The sequence below is a fragment of the Canis lupus genome, chromosome 23 (assembly GCF_011100685.1).
Source record: "Canis lupus familiaris isolate Mischka breed German Shepherd chromosome 23, alternate assembly UU_Cfam_GSD_1.0, whole genome shotgun sequence".
NCBI classification, from domain to species: domain Eukaryota; kingdom Metazoa; phylum Chordata; class Mammalia; order Carnivora; family Canidae; genus Canis; species Canis lupus.
Genome location: NC_049244.1, coordinates 33438236 through 33457906, shown reverse-complemented (window position 1 = coordinate 33457906; position 19671 = coordinate 33438236). Strand labels below are relative to the sequence as shown.

General features: G+C 35.0%; 1 protein-coding gene across 4 annotated transcripts in view; it reads left to right on the top strand.

Moving 5' to 3' along the window:
* STAG1 (stromal antigen 1) overlaps positions 1–19671 on the top strand; it is a 393362-nt gene that overhangs the window by 245011 nt on the left and 128680 nt on the right. The gene's annotated exons all lie outside the window — the stretch shown is intronic.

The window sequence follows — 19671 nt, the reverse complement described above, 5'->3', positions numbered from 1 at the left end:
TAGGCAAATTTAATAAACTTGAACTTAACTTCCTTCATGGGTAATGGAACTATTAGAACCTGAATAATAAAATTGCACAGGAAAAATCTGTTTAAGAGCTGATTAAGGGATCCCTGGGTGGCGCAGCGGTTTGGCGCCTGCCTTTGGCCCAGGGCGCGATCCTGGAGACCCGGGATCGAATCCCACGTTGGGCTCCCGGTGCATGGAGCCTGCTTCTCCTTCTACCTATGTCTCTGCCTCTCTCTCTCTCTCTCTCTGTGTGACTATCATAAATAAATAAAAATTAAAAAAAAAAAAAAAAGAGCTGATTAAAAAAAGACAGTGAGAGACACTATGCAACCTGATAGGGATACAGACTACACATACTACACAACCACTACACACACACACACACACACACACACACACACACAAATCCTAAAGTTCAAGAAGTTTGGGATTTGGGGAACTAGGTCAACCAATAAAAAAATAAAGCCACTTATCTTTTTAGGAAACCTCAAAATAAGTGAATAAAACTGCTTATATTTACTCACAAATGTACCATATACAGCTCTCCTCATTCCTGAGTTTCTGTCTGTTACATTTTACTTCATTTTACAACATTTTACTTCAACCTGTTTTATTTTTTATGTGAAAAATTCTTTATTTCACCTAAAAAAAAGGGGGGGGGTCCAAGACTTTTACTTCAAGTATGAATTGTTTGAAGTTTCATATCTTCTTTTTACATAAATACATATTTTTGAAATGAATTATTGAAAAATTAATTTTTTAAAAAGATTTTATGTATTTGAAAAAGAATGAGCTCACACAAGCAGGGGGAGGGGCAAAAGGGAGAGGGAGAAGTCGATTCCCCACTGAGCAGGGAACCTAACACCAGCTCTATCCCAGGACCCTGAGATCATGACCGGAGATGAAGGCAGATGCTTAATCATCTGAGCCACTCAGATAATCACCCTAAAAAATTAATTTATAAAAAATTAAGAACCTCCATATACCTGTCATGCAGTCATACAATAAAGATTTATAAGAAATATATATTTGGTCATTTGGAACTTTCAGTCCTACCCCCCAACTTCTGGGAAGTTGGCAGGGGTGGAGGGGCTGGAGGTTGAATCAGCTGATGGCAGTGACTTGGTTAATCATAAATATGCAGTAAAGCTTCCATAAAAAACTAAAAAGAATAGTTTCAGAGAGCTTCTGGGTTATTGAACACATGGAGATGCAAGGAGAGTAGCACACCTATAGAGGGCGTGAAAAAATTTTTTCCTTTATCCCATCTCTTATCTTTGTATCTCTTTATATGGCTGTTGATTCAAATCCTTTATCATATCCTTTAATGAATTGGTAAATGCAAGTATTTGTTTCCCTGAGTTCTTTGAGCCACTCTAGCATATTAAAAGAAGCTAAGGAGGGGGCACTTGCGTAACATAGTCATTAAGCTTCTGACTCTTGGTTTTGGCTCAGGTTGTGATCTCGTGGTGTCAGACTTTGTGCTGAGCACAGAATCTACATGTGATTTTCTCTCCTTTCCGCACTCTTTTTAAATAAAGAAGTATATATATATTTTTAAAAAGAACCTAAGGGAGGAGGAGGTGATTGGAACCTCCTATCTGTAGCCTGTGGGTCAGAAGCACAGGTAATAAAAAGCCTAGGTCTTGCGACTGGCATCTAAAGCAAGGGGTGGAGATAAATGGCAAAAGTTTTCTCTTGCCATTTTGTAATTCTTCCCTATCTTGCTTTCCGCCAGTCAGCCCCACCCCCATACTCAAGCAGCTATTAATTTGCTGATTTGTTTTCATTTTTAAGGATTTCATAAATTTGGAATTGTAAAGTATATGCTGTTTTTGTTATTTTTTCATCTGACTTTTTTCACTAAGCAAAATTTGTCTTTCATCATTAAGACTGTTAAATTGTAAGGTTTTCATAGATGCCCTTTATCAAGTTGAGGAAATTTCCCTTCTTTTCTTAGTTTTCTAAGACATTTTATTAGAATTGGATCTTAGATTTTGTCAAATGCTTTTCTATATCTGTTGAGATCAGTAAATGCAGTTTTTCTTCTTTGGAAGACTGTTAATATGAATTAAATTGGTTGACATTCAGATATTAGCCTTAAATTCTTGGGATAAAACCCTCATAGTCATGATATATTATTCTTTCTATATAATGTTACATATCATTTCCTGAATTTTCCTAAGAATTTTGGTTCTGTGTTCAAGAGAGATAAATCTCTTTATTTTACTGAATGGCTCTCACTGCTTTTGGTACCATGGTAATGCTGGCTTTGTTGAATGGATTGTAATATAGTCTCTCCTTTTTAATTTTCTGTAAGAGTTTAATAGTATCATTACTATTTTTCTTCAGATAGATAGGTATTCTATTGAGACCTAGAATTTTCTTTATAAGATATTTTTAAGTGCAAATTAAATTTCTTTAATAGATACAAGTCTGTTCATTTTATATCTTACATGAAAATGATACATTGATCTAAGTTACTGAATTATATTCCACAAGTATTAGCATAAGGTTGGTTATAATATTGGTGGTTTCACATGTCTTGTATCAGTTGTATTTACGTTTCTTAAAAATTGAGATTTGAGGAGGAAGAGTTAAGATGCTGGAGGAGTATGGAGACCTTAAGCTTGCCTCCTCCCTTGAATGCAGCTAGACAAATACCAAATCATTATGAACACCCAAGAAGTCAATCTGAGGACTGAGAGAACAGAACTAAAAGTCTTACAAGTAGAATTGTAGAAGGTAGGAGCTATGGAAGGTTGATTTGGGGGAGATAAGAACTACAGGTGCTACAGAGGAAAGGGAGCCCTGCTTATGGAGACTACTGAAAGGTATAAAAAGCAGTGGAGTGTAAAATCTGAAATTTTAGGAGGCTGTCATCTGCCTTAGTGGTTCTCTGTGAGGAAGGAGTGCAGAAACCCAGGAGGAGCAGGCAGCATGGTCTCGGGATCTGTGGTTCACGGGGGGAGAAAGTTTTCCTACTTGAAGTGCATTTGGTACAGGTGATCACCCTCTTCAGGGGCAAAAGACCTAGCAGGTACCAATGAGCTGCCACCTTCCCCAGCAAAGGAACAAAGATGGCAGGTGAGAGCAGCAAACCTTAGCTCTGGCTTTGTGCTCCGATTTACCGTAAACTCCTAACTGTTGCGTGGTTGCGTGATATTTTCTGGGACAAGCCAGAACTGGCCATAGCACAATGACACCCTCCCTCAGAGGATCAGCACAGGTTCCTGCCTGGGGTGGGGAGGTGGTCTCTGAAGTTTGGAGTTTCAAAACAGCCCCGCCTGAGGTAAAATCCAGGAATGTGATGCCACCTGGCAGGCAGAGAGCTCGGACATAGACAGGGTGAAGGCAGGGGTCTCACAGAGCTGAGGACACAGCAGGGGTGATTTTTTGCTCATCTGTAAGGAGTTACTGAGGAGTGGTGGGCATGAGCTCCCTACTCTTGAAACAAGAGAGCAGGGTGAACCCAGTTGCACCCCACACCCATCAGCACTGATCTACTTCAATGAAAAAAACTGCCACCCCGGGGAGGCCTGAGCCTCTTAAACCAAGCGCAGTCCCCTGTGTCCTATAGGTGCATCTCTACTAGGTTAGGTCCCCCTGAGAATCAGAGTAGCAGGCCCCTCCCCAAGACCAGCACAACCCCTGCCCACACCAAGTCTACTCATCATAGAGTGCTAGAAAGTTTCAGCTCTGGGGGAAATTGGCTGTAGCTTCCATTACATTTTTATTTAAATTTTTTTCTATTGTTTTTCCCTTTTTAAGTTTGTTTAAATTTAAAATCAATTAGCATATAGTGTATTATTAGTTGCAAAGATAGAGTTCAGTGATTCATCAGCCTTTTATAATACCTGGTCCTCATTACATCACATGCCCTCCTTAATGTCCATTACCCCCAGTTACCTGCTCTCTGCAGCCCCTCACACCCAGCAACTCTCAGTTTGTTTCCCATGATTCTCTTACGATTTGTCTCATTCTATGATTTCATCTTATTTTTCCTTCTTTCTCCTACAATCCTCTGTTTTGTTAAATTCCACATGAGTGAGATTATATAATGATCGTCTCTCTTTGACTTATTTCGCTTAGCATAATCCCCTCTGGTTCCATCCCTGCTGTTGGAAATGGCAAGATTTCATTCTTTTTGTTGGTTGAGTAGTATTCCATTATGTATATATACTACATCTTCTTAATCCATTCATCTGTTGGTGGTTATCTAGACTCTTTCCATAGTTTGATTATTATAAATATCACTGCTTAAACATTGGAGTGCAAGTGCCCCTTTGGATCACTACATTTGTGTCTTTGGGGTAAATCTGTAGTGTTACAATTGCAGGGTAATAAGGTAGCTGTATTTTCAACTTTTTGAGGAACCTCTATACTGTTTTCCACAGTGACTGCACCAGCTTGCATTCCCACCAACAGTGTAAACAGGTTCCCCTTTCTCCACATAGTCGCCAACATCTGTTGTTTCCTGAACTGTTCATTTTGATGTGAGGTGGTATCTCATTGTGATTTTGATTTGTATTTCTCTGATGCCAAGTGATGTGGAGCATTTTTTTGCATGTCTGTTGGCCATTTGTATAAGGAGAAATGTCTGTTCATATCTTCTGTCCATTTTTTGACTAGATTATTTGTTCTTTTGGTGTTGAGTTTGGTAAGTTCTTTATAGATTTTGGATACTAGCCCTTTATCTGATATATCATTTGCAAATATCTTCTCCCATTCTATTGGTTGTCTTTTGGTTTATATAGAACACTCATGAAAGAAATTGAGGAAGACAAAAAGAAATGGGAAAAGTCCCATGCTTATGGATGAAAAGAATAAATATTGTTAAAATGTCTATGCTATGTAGAAGAACCTGTACATTTACTGCAATCCCTATCAAAAGACCATCAACTTTTTTTCATAGAGCTGGAACAAATAATCCTAAAATTTGTATAGAACTAGAAAAGATCCCAGATAGCCAAAGAACTGTTGAAGAAGAAAAACAAAGCTGGGGGCATCACAATTTTGGACTTCAGGCTATATTACAAAGCTGTAATCATCAAGACACTATGGTACTGGCACAAAAACAGGTACATAGATCAATGGAGAATAGAGAACCCAGAAATGGACCCTCAACTCTATGGTCAGCTAATTTTCGACAAAACCAGAAAGAATATCCAATTGAAAAAACTCTCTTCAACAGATAGTTTTGGGAAAAATTAGATAGCCGCATGCAGAAGAGTGAAACCGGACCACTTACACCATACACAAAAATAGACTCAAAATGATTGAAAGATTGACTTTTAATGATTTTCTTAATTTAATTTTTTATTTTATTTTTATTAATACATATATTTTTATTTTTTTATTTTTTATTTTTAAAGATTTTTATTTATTTATTCATGGGAGACAGAGAGAGAGACAGAGACACAGGCAGAGGGAGAAGCAGGCTCCATGCAGGGAACCCAACGTGGGACTCGATCCTGGGTCTCTAGGATCACACCTTAGGCTGTAGGCAGCGCTAAACCACTGAGCCACCAGGGCTGCCCTATTAATACATATATTTTTAATTTTATCTTTTGGATCTAGCTTCCTTTAACAAGCAGACCAAAACACACCGAGGATCTAGCTCTTTTTTCTTTTTTCTTTTTTCCTTCTTTTTTTTTTTTTTTTTTTTTTTTCTGGACAAAATGACAAGATGGAGAATTCACCCCCCAAAAAAAGAACAGGAAGTAGAAATAATTGCTAGGAACTTAATCGATACAGATACAAGTAAGATATCTGAACTAGAATTTAAAACAATTATAAGAATACTAACTGGCTAGGAAAAAAGTATAGAAGACACTAGGGAATCCTTTACTGCAGCGATAAAAGAACAAAAATCTAGTCAGGCCCAAATTAAAAATGCTATAATTGAGACACCAATCCAAATGGATATCATAACAATGGGGATGGATGAAGCAGATGAATGAATGAGTGACATGGAAGATAAAATTATGAGAAATAATGAAGCCGAAATGAAGAGGGAAAGAAAGGTATTGGATCACAAAGGTAGACTTACGGAACTTAGCAACTTCTTAAAACGTAATAACATTCCAACTCCCAGAAGCTGAAGAAAGAGCAAAAGGGGCAGAAGGTTTATTTGAGCAAATTACAGCTGAAAACTTTCCATAATCTGAGGAAGGACACAGACATCAAAATCCAAGAAGCACAGAGAACCCCCATTAAATTCAACAAAAGCTGGCCCTCACCTAAGCGTATCATAGCCAAATTCAGAAAACACACAAAGGGATCCTAAAAGCAGCAGAGGAAAAAAGTCAACAAGGAAACAAGGGCTTTGAATGCCACACTGGACCAGGTGGACTTAACAGATATTTTTCAGAACAATTCATCCTAGAACAGCAGATCACATTGTTTTCAAATGCATATTGAACATTCTCCAGAATAGATCACATACTGGATCACAAATCAGCCCTCATCAAGATCATTCTATGCATATTTTCACACCAAACACTATGAAACTTGAAGTTAACCACTAGAAGAAATTTGCAAAGACCACGACACATGGAGGTTAAAGAGCATACTACTAAAGGATGAATGGATTAGCCAGGAAATTAAAGAAGAAATTTTAAAAAGTATTTGGGCAACAGTCCAAAACCTTTGGGATACAGCAAAGGCAATCATAAGAGGGAAGTGTATTGTAATAGAGACTTACATCAAAAAGCAAGAAAAGTCTCAAATATATAATCTAAAAGAGGAACAGTAAATAAAGCCTAAAGCCTGCAGAAGTAGGGAAATAATAAAGATGAGAACAGAAATAAATGATATAGAAACAAAAAATGCAGTAGAACAGATCAATGAAACTAAGAACTGATTCTTCAAAGAATTAATAAAATTGATAAACCCCTAGCCAGACTAACTAAAAAAGAAAAGACAATGGATCCAAGTAAAATCATGAATGAAAGAGAAAAGATCACAACCAACATCACAGAAATACAAATAAATCATAAGAGAACATTATGAAAAATTATATACCAACACAATGGGCAATCTGAAAGAAGTGGACAAATTGCTAGAAACATACAAACTACCAAAACTGAAAAAGGAAGAAATAGAAAATTTGAACAGATCCATAATCAGCAAAGAAATTGAATCAGTAATCAGAAATCTCCCAACAAAGAAAAGTCTGGCACTAGATGGCTTCACAGAGAAATTCTACCAGACATTTAAAGACAAATTTAATACTTCTCAAATTATTTCAAAAAATAGAAATGGAAGGGGTACCAGGGTGGCTCTGTTGGTTAAGAGTCTGAGTTGGTTTCACTGTATATCATGGTCTTGGGTTCCTGAGATCAAGCCTGGCATCAGGCTTCCATGCTCAATGGGGAGTCTGCTTCTCTCTCTCCCTTTGTCCTCCCCCCCCCACATGCTTGCTCTCTCTCTCTCTCTCTCTCTCTAAAATCAATAAATAAATCCTAAAAAAAAAAAAAATAGAAATGGAAGGAAAACTTCCAAACTCCTTCTGCAAGGCCAGCATTACCTTGATTCCAAAACCAGACAAAGACCTCACTAGAAAGGAGAATTGGGCCAGTATCCCTGATTAAAGTGGATGCAGACATTCTCAACAAGATATTAGGAAATCAAATCCAACAGTACATCAAAAGAATTATTCACCACATTCAAGTGGGATTTACTCTTGTGCTGCAAGGATGATTCAATATTCATAAATCAATCACTGTGATACACCACATTAATAAAAGAAAGGACAAGAACCATATGATCTTCTCAATGGATGCAGAAAAAGAATTTGACAAAATACAGCATCTATTCCTAAAAACCCTCAACAAGAAGTGCCTGGGTTGCTCAGTTGGTTAAGCATCTTCCTTCAGCTCAGTTCATGATCCCAGCATCATAGGATCAATTCCACATTGGGCTCCCTGCTCAGCAGGATCTGCTTCTCCCTTTCCCTCTCCCCCTGCTGATTCCCTCTCTCTCTCTCTAATAAAAAAGTGAACTGTTTTTTAAAAAACCTCAACAAAGTAGAGGTAGATGGAACATACCTCAACTGTCATAAAGTCCATATACAAAAGACTCACAGCTAATATCATACTCAATGGGGAAAAACTGAGAGCTTTTCTTCTATAGTCAGGAGTAAGACAGAGATGTCCACTCTCACCATTACTATTTAACATAGTACTGGAAGTCTTAGCTTCAGCAGTCAGACAGGAAAAAGAAATAGAAGGCATACAAATACCAAGGAAGAAGTCAAACTTACTCTTTGCAGGTGACTTGACAGTCTATGTAGAAAACCCAAACAACTCCAACAAAAAATTTTTAGAACCGATACACAAATTTAGCAATGTCACAGGATATAAAATCAATGTATAGAGATCTGTTGTATTTCTATATACTAATTATGAAGACAGAGAAAAAGAAATAAAAGAATCAATCCCATTTGCAGTTGCACCTAAAACAATATAATACTTAGGAATAAATCTAACCAAAGAGGTAAAAGATATGTACTCTGAAGACTATAGAACACTTATGAAAGAAATTGAAGGGGACACAAAGAAATGAAAAAAATTTTCTATGCTCATGGATTACAAGAACAGACATTGTTAAAATGTCTGTACTATTCAAAGCAATCTACACAATTAATGCAATCTCTATCGACAGCATTTTTCACAGAGCTAGAACAAACCTCAAATTTGTATGGAACCATAGAAGGTCCCAAATAGCCAAAGCAGTCTTGAAAGAGAAAAGCAAAGCTGGAAGCATCATGATTCTGGACCTCAGGCTATATTACAAAATTGTAGTCATCAATATAGTATGGTACTGGCACAAAAAGAGTTTAATGGAACAGAATAGAAAACCCAGAGATGGACCCACAGGTATATGGTCAGTTAATCTTTGACAAAACAAAAAAGAATATTTCCAATGGGAAAAAGTCTCCAACAAACAGTGCTGGGAAAACAGGACAGCAATATGGAAAAAAAAACCGGACCACTTTCTTATACCATACTGGAGCATAAACCCAAAATGGATGAAAGATCTAACTGTGAGACAGGAAACCATCAGAATCCTAGAGGAAAACACAGGCACCGATCTTTTTGACCTTGACCTTGGCTGTAGCAACTTTTTACTAGACACATCTCCAGAAACAAGAGAAACTGAATCAAAATGAACTGTTGGGACTTCATCAAGATAAAAAGCTTCTGCACAATGGGGGAAACAACAAAACTAAAAGCCTATGGAATGGGAGAGAAGATATTTGCAAATAACATATCTGCTAAAGGGTTAGTATCCAAAAACTACAAAGAACTTACCAAGCTCAACACCCAAAAGCCAAATAACCCATTTAAGAAATGGGCAGAAAACTTGAATAAATGTTTTTCCAAAGAAGACATCCAGATAGCTAACTGACAATGAAAAGATGCTGAACATCACTCATCATCAGGGAAATACAAATAAAAACCATGGTGAGATACCATTTTATACTTGTCAGAAATGCTAAAATTAACAACACAAGAAACAACATGTGTTAATGAGAATGCAAAGAAAGAGGACCTCTTGCACTGTTGGTGGAAACACAAACTGGGGCAGCCACTCTAGAGAACAGTATGTAGGTTCCTTAAAAAGTTAAAAATAGAACCATCTACAATCCAGAAATAACCACTACTAGGTATTTAACCAAATGATATAAAAATACAGACTCGAAGGAGTACATGCACCCTGACGTTTATAGCAGCATTATCAATAGTAGCCGAACTGTGGAAAGAGCCCAATTGTCCATTGACTGATAAAGGGATAAAAGAAAATGTGGTATATATATATATATATATATATATATATATATATATATATATATACACACACACACACACACACACTCTAGCATAAAAAGAATGAAATCTTGTTATTTGGAAGATATGGATAGAGCTAGAGAGTATATTTTACTAAGTGAAATAAGTCAGAGAAAGGCAAGTACCATATATGATCTCACTCATATGTGGAATTTAAGAAACAAAACAGATGAACAAATGGGTGGGGAAAAAATACAAAAAGAGAGATGGAAACAGATCATAAGAGACTTTAAGAGACCTGAGGGTTGATGGATGGAGGTAGGTTGAGGATGGTCTAGATTAGTGATGGGTATTAGGAAGTGTACTTGTTATGATAAACATTGTGAGTTATATGTAATTGATGAATCACTGAATTCTACTCCTGAAGCCAGTATTGTGCTGTATGATACCTAGAATTTACATAAAAATTTGAAAAAGAAAAATTAGATTTTGTTTACAATGAAGTTCTCTTATTTTTCTGTTTACTGCTTCATTGATTCCTGTTTTTATTTATTATTTCCTTTCTCCTGCTTAATCTGGTTTTCATTTGCTCTGCTTTTTCTCAAGTTGAAAAGTGTGGCAATTGATTTGAGTCCTATCTTCTAATACTAGAATTTATTCCTATAAGTCTGTTAGTACTGCTCTAGCTGTTTCCCCTAAATTTGGATATGGTGTGTTTCCATTTTCATTTCAAAATGCTTCCTATTTCCATTTGACTTATTTCTTTGACCTATGGTTTATTTAGAAATGTAGTATTTAGTTTACACATATCTGAATGTTTGTTACTGATTTTTAATTTAATTTCATTGTAGTCAGAGAACGTACATTATATAATTTGAATGCTTTTAAATGTTTTAAGATTTGTTTTATGACCGGCAATGGGGTCTATCTTGATAAACATTCTATTTACTCAGGAAAAAGTACATACTGTGCTGCTGATTTTAGGTCAAAATCATTTGGTAGTGTTGAAGTCTTTTCTATCCTTTACTGATTTTGTCTATTTATACTTACTATTATTGAGAGGGATTTTGTGGGAGTACTTTTGTGTGCTTGATACAAGTCATTATTATGTAAATGATTTGCAGGGTTTTTTTCCTTGCCTGTGGCTCTGTTTTCATTTTCTTAATGACAACCTTTTGAAGAGCAAAAGTTTTCAGTTGATTAAGTCATTTATCTCTTTTTCTTTTTGATGTTATATCTGTGAACATTGTGCCTAAACCCAGGTTTTCTCCTTGTGTTTTATTCTAGAAATTTAATAGCTTTTAAATAAAAGTATATGGACCATTGTTTCAGTTAATTTTTGTGTATTTTGGATACAAGGATATACTCTATGTTTTACATATGTATATTCATTTGTCCAAGGACCATTTGGTGAAATGCTCCCTTGCTCCAGTTGATGAATTTTCTTGGAGGTTTTTTTCTATTTGGAAGTAGGCTCCAAATCCAACATGAAGCCCAACAAGGGATTTTTAACTCCCAAACCTGAGATCAAGACCTGAGCTGTGATAAAGAGTGGGATAATTAACTATCTGAGCCACCCAGGCCCACCCCCTCCCTTTTTTTTAAAGTAATCTGTACACCCAGTGTGGGGCTCAAATCATGACATCTATGTTTAGAGTCCCATGCTCTACTGACTGAGCCAACCAGGTACCCCTCCTTGAAGCTTTTCTTTAAAACCAAATGATGATGAATGCAAAGATTAATTTATGGAATTTCAGATCTCTTTATCCTTATGCCCAGACCATCTATATTGATTATATAGTAGCTTTAGAGTAATTTTTTAAGTCTTTGAAATATAATTGACATAGATTATGTAAGTTAAAGTTGTACAGTGTGATGATTTGATTCACATATATATTCTGAAGTGATTACCACTATAAGGTTATTTAACACCTCAGTCACCTCACATTAGTACTAGTTTTTGTGGTGGTGATTATATTTTAAGATTTACTCTTTTAGACACTTCGAAGTATGTAGTAAATGCAATTTTATTAACTGTAGTCACAATGCTATACATTAGATCTCCAGAATTTATTCATCTTATAACTGGAAGTTTTACTCTTTAACTAACATCTCCCCATTTCTCTCACTGCCCAGTCTCTGGCAAACCATTCTACTCTATTTCTAGGAGTTTGGCTTTTTTAGATTCCACATATAAATAGAACATACAGTGTTTGTCTTTTAGGATATGTTTTTAAAATTAGATTGTGTTAAATCCTCCTACTTTGTTCTTTTTCAAAATTATGACGATTATAGATTCTTTGCATTTCTGTATAAATTTTAGGATTAGCTTGTCAATTTTTACATAAAATTTTACTGGAGGGGCATTTGGGTGGTTCAGTGGTTGAGGGTCTGCCTTTGGCTCAGGTTGTGATCCTGGGGTCTTGGGATGGTGTTCCACATCAGGCTTACCGCAGGGAGCCTGCTTCTTTCTCTGCCTATGTCTCTGCCTCTCTCTCTGTGTCTCTCATGAATACATAAGTAAAATCTTAAAAAAAAAAAAAAAAAAAAAAAGTTTACTGGAATTCTGATGGAGAATATGATAACTCTGTAGACCAATTCAGAGAGAATTGCATTGTTCACAGTATTGACTCTTCCAATCTATGAATATAGATTGTTACCTCAATTTGTTTAGATATGCTTTATTTCTCTTAGCTGTTTTTTATGATTTTCCAGGTACAAGTCTTACACTCCTTTTGTTAAATTTATTTCTAAGTCTTTTCATTTTTTTATCCTATTGTACATGAAATTGTCTTCTTAATTTCAGTTCTAGATTCTTCCTTATTAATATATAAAATTGCAGGGGTTTTTTTATATTCCTCCAGAATGACAAGTAACTTTCATTTGTTGTGTCGTTTTGAGATTTTGTTTGTTTTTACAAGTTATTTAAGATTTTGCCTATACGGATCATATCATATGTGAATAAAGACCATTTTTATTTTTACTTTCTAAGTCTAAAGACTTTTTCTGTGTCTTGGCTTACGTCCCCTTCCCCTTCCCCTTCCTTTCCTTTTATAACCTTATTGCACTGGCTGTAGAATCTCCAGTACAAAACTGAATAAAAGTAGTAAGAGAGGACAGCGTTCTGTTTTTTCTGATCTTTCTCTAATCTTGGGAAAACAATTCAATCTTTAAGGTTACTAGCTTTTAAGTTTTGTATTGATATCCTTTACAGGATGAGGAAATTCCCTTCTAGCCTAATTTTCTTGTTTTTATCATGATTGGTTTGGGTTTTTTCTGTTTCGGTTAAGATGAAAATACAGACTTTTTCCTTTTTTATTCTATTAGTTGATCTTCAGATATTAAGCCAGTTTTACCTTCTGGGAAAAAATTCTACATGATCATGATACATAATCCTATTTTTATGCTGCTGGATTTAGTTTGCTAATGCCATGTTAAGGATTTTTGTGTCTACTTTCATAGGGAAGGGCATTAATCTAGTTACTGGCCTTATAAAATACTCTGTGAAGTGTTCCCTTCTCTATTTTCTGAAACAGTTTATGAAAGATTGATACTATTTCTTTTTTATAATTTGATAGGATTCACCAGTGAAGCCTTTTAAACCTCTGGGTTTTTTTGGGTGAAGATTTTCAATTATTGATTATATTATCTTATTACAGATCTATCCCAGTTTTTCTGTTTGTTGATTCATTATAGAAATTTGTGTCTTTCAGACAATATGTCCACTACATATATATTGCAGATTTGACGGCATAATGTTGCTCATGGTATTTCCTTACCAAACTTTTTATCTCTTTTTTTAAACGATTTTTATTTGTATATTTATTTATTTATTTATTAGAGAGAGAGAGCCCATACTCATGAGCAGGGGGAGGGGCGGAGGGATAGATGACCTGAAGCCAACTCTGTATTGAATGCAGAGCCAGCCGTGGGGCTCAGTCTCACAACCACAAGATCATAGCCTGAGCTCAAACCGTGATTCAGACACTTAACTGACTAAGCCACCCAGGAACCCCATGATCCTTTTCATCTCTGCAGGATTGTCAGTGATGTCTGTTTATTTTTTGTTTGTAATTTGTGTCGTGTTTTTTTTTATCTTGGTTAGTCTACTTAAAGGTTTATCAGTTTTTTTGCTCTTTTTAAAAGATTGAATGTTTGATTCCGTTAACATTACATATTTTTTTATTCCCATTGATTTTTTGCTTAATCTTTATTATTTCCTTTAATCTGATTGCTTTCGTTTTAATTTATTCATCTCTTTCTAGTTTCTTAAGACAGAAACTCAGATTACTGATCTTATATCCTTCTTTCTTTCTTATCTAGCATTTTAAGCTGTGAATTTCCCACAAAGCACTGCTTTCATGACATCTCAGGACTGTTGATACGCTGTATTTTAATTTTTATTCCATACAAATTATTTCCTTACTTCTTTATTGTGATTTCTTTGATGGAGTTAAGTCTTTTGATTTTCAAATATTTGGAGGTTTCCCTTAATTTCTTTTGTTAATTTCTAATTTAATTTTGTTGTGGTTACCAAGCATACTTTTAAGGGATTTCAGTCATTTTACCTTTAATGGGACTTATTTTTACCCCAACCAGTTGCATTACTGAAAAAAAAAATTCCATGCCAGACTGCCATAGATTTCTGCTGTTTTAACACAGAAGTTAACTTTTTTATGAATAAATGCTTCTCCGGTTTTTTTTTATTAATTGTGAGAAAACTAAAATGATTGTTTTTGTTTTTTTAGTTGTTTTTGGAGGGAGAATGTTTCCCAACCACTTCACTCTCCCATTGCCTAACCTTCATTTCTGAAAGGTGTTTTCTCTTGGTATGGAGTTCTAAGTTGACATTTTTGGGTTTTTTAGCACTTTAAAGGAATTGATCCACTTACTGTAGTTTCCCTTGCTTCCAACTAGAAAGAAATCTGTCATTCTTTTCTAATATACTTTATAGTTAATTTATCTTTTTGCTGTAGTTGCATTTAAGCGTTTTGTTCCTACAACTAGTTTTAACCAATTCTGTTAGTTTCTTTGGTGTCATTTGCTTAATGTTTCATTTATCTCTTTCATGCTCTCGTCTGGCCTCTTGAACATATGTATATACCTACTATAACAACCATTTTAATACTCTTTTTAAATTTTTTAAAAATTATTTATTCATCAGAGGCATAGGCTGAGGGAGAAGCAAGCTCCCTGCAGGGAGCCTGATGTGGCACTCAATCCCAGGACCCTGAGATCATGACCCGAGCCAAAGGCAGCCATTCAGCCACTGAGCCACACAGGCGCCCCTGTTTTAATGTTCTTACAAATATTCATCCACTTTTTTGAGACCAGACCAGCATTTTGTCTAAGACTAATTTCCTCCTGATACTAAGATAATATTTTCTATATTCTACTCAATGCCCTATGAATTATGAGTTCTTTTGCTCAGGCTCATTGGAACACAAAATATTCCAAGCACTCTGCGCTGTCTCCTCTTTCATTCTGTCCCTAGGCTTGGGTAGCTTGTTCACATGTGTACGCTCTTTAGTACTCAGCTGAAGAGGTGATAGGGTCTTTGTGCAGATCCTCAGAGCTTCCTCACTCTGTGCATCTCTCCCTTCTTTTTATTGTGCCTTGTAAAAGTCTAGCCACTTTGTCCTATAGAGTTCCAGCTATTTACCCTCAACTCGGATATACCACAACTCTGCCTATGTTTCTTTGCTGATACTGCTACTTGGCAGGCACCAAGTAGCATGACCTGAGCTGAAGTCAGATACTGACTGAGCCACCCAGATGCCCCAAAACGAATACGAATAACCTTATTCGTTTTAAGAATTACCTTATTACCTCTCAAAGATTACTTTTCTTCTCTGCCTAATAGCCAACATTTTTTTAAAAAACATTATTTTATGTATATTATGCATTTTTTAGTTTTTTCAAGTGGCTATATAAATTCTGCCCATCATGACTCAGCCATGCAACGAGTGCAAAATACACATTTTTCTTGCTATTTTAGTTCAGTCTTCAACACTAAAATAATATAGTTCTTATTTTAGAGATTCAACCTTATTGAGTCTAGCTGAAGTTTTCAACTTGTTATCCTCATAGAAACAATTATTTGATTTTCTGTTACTTTATTGATTTTTTTTAATGAAGCCTTAAATAAACTATTATTGGATCCGTCACCAGCTTACTTTTGATACGTTAAAATTTCAACTAGTCATAAGAGGATTGCAAACAGTTAAGAATATGACCTGCCTTCCAAAGTTATCAGTAGAGATACCAATCACTGATTTTTCCAGAAGTATTGGTTAATCTACTTTATTGATTAAGGGATGATGTTACTGCATGTACATACCAGAAGTAGGAGGTGCTGTGCAGCAGTATGATGCTTTAACACTGAGTCTCACCTGCCACCTTAATTTCAAATAAATAATTAAATATTAATCTATATGCTATTTGATCTAACTACTAGTTTATAGGAAATATGGAAAATAGAACAGCCTTTTGTCTGACTCACTCTTCACAGTATTGTTTTAGGCCAGAATGTGATGAATTCTACAGACCATAAATGACCCAATTCCTTCAGCAAGAAAATGGCATATAATACGAACAAGTAGATATAAAAACACAGCTTAAAATACTGGATATGAAAAATATATTGCGATATGTACATAAATATTTAGTCAGCAAGATATACTCTCAGACTATTGAAGAGGCATTTAGTGAATTAGAATATAATACTGAGGAATTAACTGAGGCAAAGGAGGTATGGAACATTTGTAATACATGGGGGATTGTTTGAGAGGCTTCATAAGTCTTTACATATGATTTTAAAAGAAGAAGGAGTTTTAGAAAGAAGTAGTGTTAATGAGATAACTGAAATTTTATAAAATTGGTTTAAAAAGGTAGAATTGTCAGATTGGAAAGACTTAACGAGTATTGAAGATAAGAAAAATATTTCATGTCTAGACATACCATAGTCAAAGTACAAAACACCAAAAATTATGAGAAAGTCTTAGAAGCAACCAAAAAGGAAAGAGTGTCTGTTATTTCAGTGATGGTAAAGAGTTAAAAAGTTATTAGGCCATAAGAGCAAATAAATAATGGAAGAAGAGGTAAAAGAGGAAAGATTTCAACAATTTTGAAACGAAAAATGGATGTCTGTTGTTTTCTAGTTGTCTTTCATCTTTTTATACTACAATGAAACATTTTAGAATGTTTTCAGAGCAATTGTTACACAATACTGTGGTATGATTTATTCTGAACCAATAGCCATTTTTAAATTTTAGTCATCTTCCTCATATTTCATTTTTGACTTAACCTGTGTGTCAGGTTGATTGTTAAAATGTGAATATAAATTAAAGATACTGTTCTTTAAAAGTTAATGTATTCTTGACATTCAACTTGTAAACTTATGCCTAAACTTCTGTTAATAGTAAAATATTAAGGAGTAATACAGGGTAGCAGATAGCCATGTCACCTGCTCTGTATTTTGTTACTATTTTCACAAATAGGTAATGCAACAAAAATGAGATAGAAAACATTTCCGGGGATCCCTGGGTGGCACAGCGGTTTGGCGCCTGCCTTTGGCCCAGGGCACGATCCTGGAGACCCGGGATCGAACCCCACGTCGGGCTTCCGGTGCATGGAGCCTGCTTCTCCCTCTGCCTGTGTGTGTGACTATCGTAGATAAATAAAAAAAAAAAAAAAGAAAGAAAGCATTTCCGATTTTTTATTATATTTTTTTATTATATAGCTACTACATTTCTAATCCATTTTAAGTAACTGATCATCCTGGAATAATTAATTGAAAGACTTGGATTTAACTAGCAAACAGGAGAGTTTCAGCTATTCAGGTCTGCTTTTAAACATTGCTGCCTCAGAGAAGCCTTCCTTGACCCCATCTTCTCCCCTCCATCACTTTATGTGCCTCTGTTCCCTATACTTCACTTTACTAACATTTAACATTTGCTAAGATAACTTATTTTAATCATCTTTCCATAAGTTAAGGTCTTTATTCTTAAATTCTTGTTCTCAGTCTAATAATGGATACAGTGTATCTTTTCAGTAATTCTTAAGCTGTTCTTTTCTCCCTTGGGCTGTTTTTTAAAAATTCTCTATAGTTCTATTTTGGAAATTATAATTTTTAAGCCAAATATTAATAACAGAATTGGTTGAGACATGAATTCATTTTGTGCTACAATTTAGATAGCAGCCTTCTTGGCACTTGTAATTATTTCTCACTCAAGAGCTCTCATGAGATTCCTTGTATGTGAGAGATAATTGTAAGTGTCAAAACGCCCATATTAGCCAAGAGTTATTCTCCAAAATTTATATTGCAGTCATTTTAATTTAGTATACTTTCTTTATTGGGAAAGCATCTGTAAGAGTAGTATAAGAAACATTTCATTAAAATTCACTAGAGTTAAATTTCATTTTGTTGTAAGCAGAAAATAATTTGAATTCCATCTGCCATGAAAGTGATCCAAAATGAAAATTTTAAGTCCAGATATTAAAGGGTCACATCTCCCAAAAGGGAACACTAGCTACGAGAATCAGTAAATTAAATTTTTCATAGAAATGAACATAATCAATTTTATGCTGCAAAATAGAGTTATAACAAAGGGTTAATTATTTTCTAGGATTTTTTTTTCCTTTTTGACTTCAAAAGTAAAATGTATCTTGACTTCAATTTAGTTGTTTAGATCAAGGCCTTTACCAGAATTATGAAAATTAGTTCATCTTAATGATTGTCTTTATACCTTCCCCTTGTATTAACATTTTAATCCCCTACTTTAATCTTTGCTTTGGAATCTCCCAAACATCTGCAGGTAAACATTACTTTTCTAAGTGGACTGAGGCTGTTGGAAATAGAGATTAAGGTGTTAAAAAAAAGTTTAATATGAAAATCAAGGATTAGAAGAATATTTCAAAACATCTTGCATTTTTATTTTATACTTCATCTACTGAAATAGAATGTTAGTTCATAGAGGGTAAAAAAGCTATATCTGGTAGTAAAAAGATATAAATAACAGAATTAACACCATAGGAGCTTGAAAGAATAATTGTTAGAGCAGAAAGAAGGCATTGTAAGCATAGAGATGACCACAGATACATAGATACTGATGCGCTTGAGCTATATGGATTAAGGAAGAACTCATTCATGGACCACACTATAAGAAGATTAGTTACTGGTATGGACCCTCAATAATAGTAGAAAGTAAAAATATCTTTTGCCATGTAACAAATTACTCTAAAACTTGGTAATATAAAACAATGAACAGTTATTATCTCATAATTTAGCATAAGCTGTCTCATCAGATTGCAGTCAAGACTTTGGTCCAGGCTGCAGGCCTTTGAAAACTTGAGTAGGGTTGGACTATTTGCTTCTAAGATGACTTACTCACATGGCTGGTACCAGTTATTTACCACATGGAGTTCTCTGTAGGGCAGCTAGAATGTCCTCAAGACATGGCTCAGAGGGAGTGATCCAAGAGAGAAAACAAAGCATAAGTCACAATCTCTTTTTTGACCTAAACTCGAGTCAAAATCCATCATTACTACTACATTATGTCTGTTAGAAACAAATTACTAAGTACAGCCACATTTTACAAAATAAGAACTTGTCTGCATTAAAACTATTAACAAAGAATGTGTGGACATATTTTAAAACTACCACAAAGTAGTTCTAATTGTACTTATGATCTGTGATTATAGAATATAATTACTTGTAGAGAATGAAGGCAAAGGGGATTGGAGTTTTTTTTTTTTTGTTTTGTTTTTTTTTTTTGGGATTGGAGTTTTAAAATCTAAACAGAAGACAAATCACCTAGGGACTTTTAATAATAGCAGAATGTATTATTACCTGACTACACATAGTCAA